The sequence below is a fragment of a genome, unplaced genomic scaffold (genome assembly GCF_019419815.1).
Source record: "Pyrus x bretschneideri cultivar Hongxiangsu unplaced genomic scaffold, Pyrus_bretschneideri_v1 Contig137, whole genome shotgun sequence".
Taxonomy (NCBI): domain Eukaryota; kingdom Viridiplantae; phylum Streptophyta; class Magnoliopsida; order Rosales; family Rosaceae; genus Pyrus; species Pyrus x bretschneideri.
Window position 1 is genome coordinate 85,735 of NW_025999432.1, and position 9,755 is coordinate 95,489.

Below are 9,755 nucleotides of genomic sequence, written 5' to 3' on the forward strand. Positions count from 1 at the left end.
AACACTCTACAACAACTATGGGTGCCGCACGCGTTCGTGCTAAGTTCCAACTTTTTTCCACTATTACTAGAATGATTGCTTATGAATGATTTATCATGAACTAGTATCTATGATTTTCAGACCAATGGTCAAAAATATAAAATTAAGCTAACATCTCAAAATTTAAGATAAAAAAACCCAAGATCAAATGGATTGAGACAAAATTAAGATCGATAACCCAAGATGAAATGGGTTAAGATCAAATCAAGAGCGATAACCCAAATGGGCTAAGACCGAATTAAGATAAAAAACCCAAGATTGAATGGGTTGAGACCGAATTAAGATCGATAACCTGAATGGGTTATGACTGAAAACCCAAGATCGAAAAACCCGAGGTCGAATGGGTTGAGACCGAACTAAGATCGAAAACCCAAGATCGAATGGGTTGAAGCTGAACTAAGATGAAAAACCCAAGATCGAATGGGTTAAGACCAAATTAAAATCGAAACTTAAGACCGAATGGGGTCAAAAGGATCGAGATCGAGCACAAATTTAGGCAACAAAACACAAAGATCATAAAATAGCCGAATGCCCAAGACTGAGGGTCAAAGACCCTAGACCTAATTATGACCAAAGCCCAAGACCGAGGGTTGAAAACCCAAAACCCATGGTCGAATACCATATGATCGCCTTGAAGGCTAAATTATGATTGTGTGATCATATCCGAAGGTTAATTTATGTCCGTGTGATTGTAGCCAAAGGCTAAATTATGACCAAGTGATTATAGCTAAAGGATAATATATAACTATGTGATCGTAGCCAAAGGCTAAACTACAATCGTAGCCAAAGGCTAAACTCATGTTCGAAGATCATCCACATGAAATCTTACATGTTTGGTTGTATCATACCAATGATGTCAAATGAATTTTTGCAAAAGAAATATTTTTCCTCTACAAACTCAGATTATATGTGTTTGTAGAGAAAAAAAAGGGGCATTTGTGGGTGCAAAAATCAAGGCTTAAGCGATGAGCCACTACCTAAATTTGGAGGAGTGGAGCTAGATAAAGGAGCATGATCAAATACTTCCATGGAATATGGAACATGGGGAAATAGAGGGAAAGTGGAACTTGGAGCCCAAGTATTTTATGTCTATAAAGGAACTAGAATCCCACTAGAATAGAAGGAGGAAAATGGGAAGTATCAGATAGCTTTACAGTGTCTAGAAATTATTTTGAACAAAGACTGACTTGAGCGTCAAAGTGTTTTTTTGGAGGATTGAAGGAACCAAATTTTTCCGCTCCAACATCAAGAGCAACAGAGGACATAAAGTTGACACAAGAGCACGTTGCTTTTTATTAGCCTTTGCTGCATGTTTCCACGACTTACAAATGTTGCTTTTTATTCTTTCTCGTTCTGGTGAGAGTTCTTTTCTCTCTGTGAGAACTTTTCGCATTGTTTGTGTGTGAGCTTTCCAGATCCGATTTTCGTTCAGTTGTCGGCCCTAGGCATGGCCGAGGTCGGCGACAACCTCTAGTTCGTTTCTCTTCTATTTTGCTTATATTTCCCCAGTTATATTTTGATTTTCCATCCAATCTGTTGGTGTTCTACTTTGCAATTTTAAACTTCGATCTTCAAATTTCTTATCCTCTTTTCCTTTCATCCATGTTTCAGAGATCTAAATTCTTCCCACTCCTCCTATTTCTTTCCACTATGTTCTCGTTTCTTTCTTTTTCTCATCCTCTACATGTGCTCTATCCCCCATTGTTTTCACACCAATCTCAACCACACAAAACAAGATGGCACGGGAAGTGGGAGGGCAGAGAATCTGCCTCCCTGAAACACAAAACAAAAATACAGTATTAGAAATTAGACAATTGACTCCTGATATAAAAGCAAATTGCTTGGACAACTGAAATCAAAAGAGCATACCTGAACCCATATAGAATTAGACACTAGATGATGACATGAGGAACATTTGGAGGTTGTTGCTTGCCGGTGAATCGTCTTATATAAGCGTAACTATGCAATATAATTGTATGAAAAATAAGAACACCCCTCTCGCACCTGCATGTATATATATACCCTTGTTGATCTCTGTTTAGGCCCAAAATAATATTATTGGGTCGAGTGTGGTTTATGTTCAGCCCAAAATTTTTCAATATACTATGGGTTGCCTGGTGGTCCTGGGTCATTCAACAAGGATGGTCGAATCCTATCTCAAGAAGGAGTAGTTCGGTGAACGAAGGGGTCGAAGAAGTCCTGATACGATAAGGGGTCTTAGTGCAATTTGGATTCTCGACCAGAAATTAATATGGCCTCAAAAATGGGGTGAGTTCAAAGTCCTAATAAGAGTAGGATTGGTTGAAGTGGATGATAGGAGCATATTTATGCGACTTAGTTAGCTTGTTCTTATGCATTTGTGTTGTTATTTCTTAGTTAATGTAGTATTTCAAGTCATTTTCGTGTGTTTGTAGGTCTAAAGGGTTAAAGTGGCAAGAAAGTGCATTTTGGTGCATTTTGGAGCAGTTTTGGGCACTAAATGGATAGCACATGCATGGGCCAAGATGGATGGACGAATTTGGAGTTCAAAAGGCTAGGAATCTGATAAGAAGATGAAGAAATTAAATTCAAGACAAAGATGATAAGGAATCAGTTCAAAAGAGGAAACATTATCCAAAACCTTATCCAACCTTATCTAACCTTATCCAACCTTATCCTATCCTATCCTATCCTAACCTCATCATGCCTTAATCTTAGCTGCAAGGGGACCTAAATATATATTTCTAGAAGCATTCTCTTCTAGAAGTCCCAAATCAGCCACAAAACACATTATTTCTAGAAACCCTACAAAGGTGGCGCCTATTCCCTTCTAGAATGCCTTGCCTTGCCTTGCAAGCCACTCTCCTTTCCCTCCAATACTTGCCGCACCCCTCTGTCCTTTTTCCCTTGTGAATTTTGATTTATTAGGCCTTATTCCTTGTGGATTTGGGTTATACAAATCCTTTTCTAAAATTAATTGGGCCAAACCCCCTCCTAAGTGGATTTAATGACTTGTGCCGAAACCTAGGGCCCTAATCCTTAAAATATGCTAAGTTGTAACCCTAATTTAATTAACCCTAGGGTTGGCCAAACCTATATATTGATATTTTCAGCCACAATTTATGGGGAACCCTCATGCCATTCAAAAAAACCCTTGCCGCAAGCCCTAGACACCATTCTACATCATTCATTCAATCCATTCACATCCATCTACAACCTGCCATAACTTTCCACCCTAATCAGCCATCATTCATCATCCTAAGCAAGAATACACCATTCATCACCCCCAAAACCACCAACCACACTTTATGCCGCAGCAAGGAAGAAGAAGGAGAGCTCTTAGACGTGTATGCCATTCGAATTAGAGTTGCTGGAACGTTTTAAGTGTAATATTTCTTGTGTTTTCAATGTTTAAATTCAATAATCTTTGCTTTGTGAGTATGAGGAACTAATCTCCTCTTAGCTAGGGGGAATTTCGAAACCATGGCTATAATTGCAATATGATTTGATTACTTCCAGTTGTGATTTTAAGAATTGTGAATTCAATTTACTTATCTGTTTGAATTAAAACTTGTTTGTGTATGTAGGTTGAGAGTGCACACTTAATTTGCAAGCATAAATCTGATGCTAGGATATAAGGGAGCTTCACCTAATCGTTGTGAACTTATATTCATAAGTAGTAAAGGTTGTTAGTCACAATCATGTTAAGTAAATTCCTGGCATAAGTATCATGCGCTTTCATAGTTACGAACGCCTTGTCAACACTTATGATTTTCATAGAATTTAATGATCTTTGATTGTTTCTCTATTATGCGCTTTCATGTAGAGAACTTTTGAGGAATAATTTGATTGCGATGCGCTAATTCCATTCCATTCAATGACTTAAGGAAAATAAGCGTACCTAATTAATATGGGGTGTTGAGGTTCATGGTTAATTGAAAAAGCAACTGGAGATTGTTTTGTATGCAAGTATGTCATGTGTGGAGAAAGACCTATTAGCTAGCCCATCATCTATCCATTTCCACCAAATTCATGCAAATCTGCCTAGTTTTAGTTCTTGTTTTGATTACTTTATTTTCGTCCAAAACCAAATCCCCCTTTATTTTAGAGTGTCTAACTAGTTAGGATCTGTTTTAGATTGTGTTTCCAAGTGTTTTGAGTCAAGTTAAAACCAAAATTCATCCAAAATTGTGTTTAGAGTCAAATCTGCCCAGTTTGTGTTTTTAGGCAGTTTTGAGTGTTTTTAGCTTATTTTGAGTCTTATGAACTTGTTTTGAGTCTTTTAAGTTTAGTTAAGTATTCTAAAGCTTAGTTTTATCTATTTAAGGCAGTTAAAGTGTTTTAGCAATCCCTCATAATCCCCGGTTTAAGAACGATCCCTATTTACATATATACTATAAATGTCAAAAGAGGGTTTAATTTGTGTGTTAAGTTAATTTTCGCATCAAATTTTGGCGCCGTTGCCGGGGATTAGCAAAGTGCTAATCCCTTGTTGTTTCTTTTTGTTTATTTTCGTGTGTTTTTGGTTTTAGTTGCTGACCTTGTTTTGTTTTCTTGTTTTTAGGTTCTAATTTGTGACTCGGAGTTCTCAACCGGTTCGTGCACATATGTTAAACTTTGATGACGATTTCGAGCGAACTTTGAGAAGGAAGAAGAATCAACAAGAGCCCCAACCACCTCAACCTGCACCAGATCTTGAAGAAGACGAAGTACAAGTGGAAGAGGAGACCACGACTCAGATTTTTGAGGAAGAACAAGCTATGGCAGCAGACAATTGAACAATCAAGGAGCTTTCCGCTTCGGGATTGGACAATGCCATGCCTCTATGCATTCAATATCCAAGGGCAGCCCCAGACAAGACTGATGAGTTCGAATTAAAGTCTAGCTTACTGCACCATATTCCTAAGTTCCATGGGTTGTCCATGGAAGATCCTAATAAACACTTGAAGGAGTTTAAGGTTGTTTGCTCAAGTGTGACCCCGATGAATGTTGATGGGAGCATTTTGAAGATGAAGGCTTTTCCCTTTTCTCTCTTGGAAAAGGCTAAAGATTGGTTGTATGAACTAGCCCCCGTAACTGTCACATCATGGAAGAGTATGAAACAGGCATTTTTGGAGAAGTTTTTCCCAACTTCTTGAGTCATTCTTTTACACAAAAAGATTAGTGGCATTCAGCAAAACCAAGGTGAATCATTTCCAACTTATTGTGAATATTTTTAAAGTCTTGTTGCTTCATGTCCACAACACCAAATGAAGGAGGAGCTTCTTCTTCAATATTTCTACGAAGGGCTTCTACCAATTGAACGCTAAATGCTAGACGCCTCAGCGGGAGGAGCTTTAGTGGACAAAACGCCCATGGCTGCCAAGATTCTCATTGCCAACCGAGCTTTAAATGCTTAACAATATGAAGGCGTGGGTCAAAGAGACATACCACGGCAACAACAAGTTAATGAGGTAAGTGTTATTTTTGAACTTCAAAATCAAATGGCTAATCTTACTTCTTTTCTTTCGCAGGTGGTTAAAATACCAAAGGTACAAAGTGTGGCTGTTTGTGGCGTGTGCTCAATGAATGGACATCTCACAGATAAGTGCCCTCAATTGATCGAGAACGGAGGGTGGGAATCTGCCAATGCCGTGGGTTATGGGAGCCAAAACCAACCAAGGAGTGATCCTTTCTCTAATACATACAATCCCAGTTGGAAAGATCATCCAACTTTCAAATGAAGGGAGCCCCAACAACCCCAACAACAAAGCGCATTTAGGCAGCAACCTCCGGGATTCTACCAAAGGCTGTATGCACCCACACAACCCCAAGCACAACCTGCCCAATCAAAATCAGGTTCGTCTATAGATAATGATCAAAATTTTCAACTACTAACTTCTATGGCGCATGGAATGCAAAATAGGGACAAAAAGGTTGATGAATTAGAGAAGCAAGTAAGGCATATTGCGGAGTTCATGGGCCAATTTAGAGAATAAGGCAAGTTGCCTAGTTCAACCGTTGTCAACCCAAAATGAGGATTTGAATCTGCCAAAGCAATCATGTTGTGAAGTGGAAAACAAGTTGGAGTAGCCTCACAACCATCTAAATCAGCCCCAATTGAGGACGAAAAGTTGCAATTCGAGGAGGAGGAACAAGAGCAAGCCATGACAAGGGTAGCACCACCTATGCCGCAACTACCCAAACACTCCCATTCATCTTCCAAAGGTAAGGAGGTTCCAAATTCGATTATTTCTAATGTTATTCCCCCAAATGTACCCTTTCCTCGTAGGTTTATGCAATCAAAGAAGGAGGAGGCTGAAAAGGACATTCTGGAGACATTTAGAAAAGTACAAGTCAATATACCACTTTTGGATGCAATTAAGTAAGTTCCAAGGTATGCCAAGTTTTTAAAAGAACTTTGCACCACTAGGAAGAGAATTTCGAACAAGGAGGTTGTCAAGGTAAGTGAAAATGTCTCAGCCATCTTACAACGTTAATGCCCCCTAAATGCAAAGATCCAGGTAGTTTTACAATTCCTTGTGTTATTGGCAATAATCGTTTTGACCATGCCATGCTAGACTTAGGTGCATCTATTAATGTCATGCCTTACTCAATTTATGCATCTATGAACCTAGGTGAGTTAAAAAATGATGGTGTGACTATTCAATTGGCCGATAGATCTAATATCTATCCAAAGGGTGTTTTGGAAGATGTTTTAGTGTAGGTCAATCATTTAATCTTTCTGGCGGATTTCTACGTGCTTGAAATGGAAGAATCAGACCATTCCCCTTCGTTGCCAATCCTTCTTGGACGCCCATTCATGAAAACTGCCTGCACTAAACTTGATGTGTTTAATGGGACTTTGACAATGGAATTTGGCGGGGAAGTTATTAATTTCAATCTTTCTGAATCTATCAAGTATCCTAGTGATGATCATTCATGCTTTTCTATTGATGTAATTCATTCCTTGGTGTAGGACCATTTTGAACAATTGAATGAAGATGCACTTGAATTGGTCATTACAAGAAGAATGGAAGTAAAAAACAATGAATCAGCCACATTGGCCACCCACGGCATGCATGGAGAACACCATGCCGTGCCCCCTAATGTACATATGATTGAGATAGTGGCTATCCTGGAGTCATTGCCACTACAATCTGGTAAGTCTTCGAACCCAATTTCAATTTCAATTTCAGCTATTAAGCCCCTTCTTTCAGTTGTGCAGCCACCTTCTCTTGAACTTAAACCATTGCCAAGCCATTTGAAGTATGTTTTCTTGGGAGACCAAGAAACCTTGCTCGTCATTATCTCCTCCTCACTCGCGGCACAAGAAGAAGGTAAGTTAGTGAGGGTGTTAAAGGAGTACAAAATAGCAATTGGTTAGACCTTGGCCGACATCAAGGGAATAAGCCCTACCACATGCATGCATCATATACTTTTGGAGGAGGGGTCTAAAGCATCTCGAGAGGCTCAACGCGGACTTAACCCTCCAATGATAGAAGTTGTGAAGAAAGAGATAATCAAGCTATTGGATTGTGGAGTGATCTATCCAATTTCGGATAGTCATTGGGTTTCTCCGGTTTAATGTGTTCCAAAGAAATCTGGAGTAACTGTGGTGACAAATGTCGAAAATGAGCTTGTTCCTACTCGAATCCAAACAGGTTGGAGGGTTTGTATTGATTATAGGAAGCTCAATGCCACTACAAGGAAGGATCATTTCCCTTTGCCATTCATTGATCAAATGCTTGAAAGGTTAGCGGGTTATGCTTTTTATTGTTTTCTTGATGGATACTCAAGTTATAATCAAATTGTGATAGCTCCGGAAGATCAAGAAAAAACAACGTTCATGCCCCTTTTGTACATTTGCTTATCGTCGCATGCCATTTGATTTATGCAATGCACATGCCACATTTTAAAGATGCATGATGAGCATATTTTCAGATTATGTTGAGAAAATTATTGAGGTTTTTATGGATGATTTCAGCGTTTTTGGTGATTCATTTGATGGTTGTTTGAATAATCTCAGTTTGATTTTAAAACGATGCATTGAAACTAACCTTGTTCTAAATTGGGAAAAATGTCATTTCATGGTTAAACAAGGCATAGTTTTAGGTCATATCATTTCTGAAAAAGGTATTGAGGTTGATAAATCAAAGATAGATCTTGTGCGCCACTTACCCTCTGATAAGGAGTGCACGACAGCCTTCCAACACCTCAAGGACTTGCTAAGCACGACACCCATCATTGTTCCACCTGATTGGAGCCTTCTGTTTGAGCTCATGTGTGATGCATCCGATTATGTGTTAGGGGCTGTCTTAGGCCAAAGAAAGGACAAGAAGCCGCATGTTATCTACTACGCATCCCGAACATTGAATGATGCTCAATTAAACTATTCGACCACTGAAAAAGAACTTCTTGCCATTGTCTTTGCTTTAGATAAATTTCGATCATATTTACTTGGTACTAAGGTTATTATTTTCACTGATCATGCAACTTTAAAGTATTTGCTCACCAAGAAAGAAGCCAAACCAAGGCTCATTCGATGGATGCTGCTTCTTCAAGAGTTTGACATCGAAATTAGAGACAAAAAGGGGAGTGAAAACGTGGTGGCTGACCACCTAAGTCGTATGATACATGAGGAGGAGCCCTTACTTATTTCAGAAACATTCCCTGATGAGCAATTGTTGTCCATTAAGGTAAGTGAGCCTTGGTATGCTGATGTGGTGAATTATTTGGTGGCTAAACAAGTTCCAAACACTTTAAACAGAACCCAACGTGATAAATTGAAAAAAGATGCTAGATTTTATGTTTGGGATGATCCACAAATGTGGAAATACTGCCCGGATCAGATTATACGTAAGTGTGTGCATGACATGGAATTCAATTCTATTTTAACATTCTGTCACACTTATGCATTTGGGGGACACTTTGGGACACTACGCACAGCCCTTAACGTTTTAGAATGTGGATTTTATTGGCCAACTTTATTTAAGGATGCTAGAACCTTTTGTATGTCTTGTGATCGTTGCCAAAGAATGGGTAATATAAGTGCAAAAGATCAAATGCCGCAAAATGTCATACTTCCTGTTGAAATTTTTGATGTTTGGGGCATTGATTTTATGGGTCCTTTTCCTTCCTCACATGGTTTCTTTTATATCTTACTTGCTGTGGATTATGTGTCAAAATGGGTGGAAGCAAAAGCCACCCGAACTAATGATTCTCGAGTGGTTGCAGATTTCATTAGAACCAACCTATTTGCAAGGTTTGGAATGCCATGAGTAATCATAAGTGATGGAGGTTCTCACTTTTGCAATCGAACCATTGAGGCTTTGCTTAAGAAGTACAACGTGACGCATAAGGTTTCAACACCTTATCATCCTCAAACCAATGGGCAAGCCAAGGTTTCAAATAGGGAGATCAAGTAAATTCTAGAGAAGACCGTTGGGCCAACAAGGAAGGATTGGAGCGTACATTTGGAGGATGCATTGTGGGCATATCGCACGGCATATAAAACACCCCTTGGCATGTCCCCATTTCAACTCATTTATGGCAAACCATGCCATCTTCCCATAGAATTGGAGCATAAGGCGCATTGGGCTGTCAAAACATTCAACATGGACCTTGATGCCGCTAGAATTCATAGGAAGCTCCAATTGAATGAACTTGAAGAGATTAGGCATGAGGCTTATGAAAACGCTCAAATTTAAAGGAGAAGACAAAGGCCTTCCATTATAAGATGATTCGAGGCAAATCAT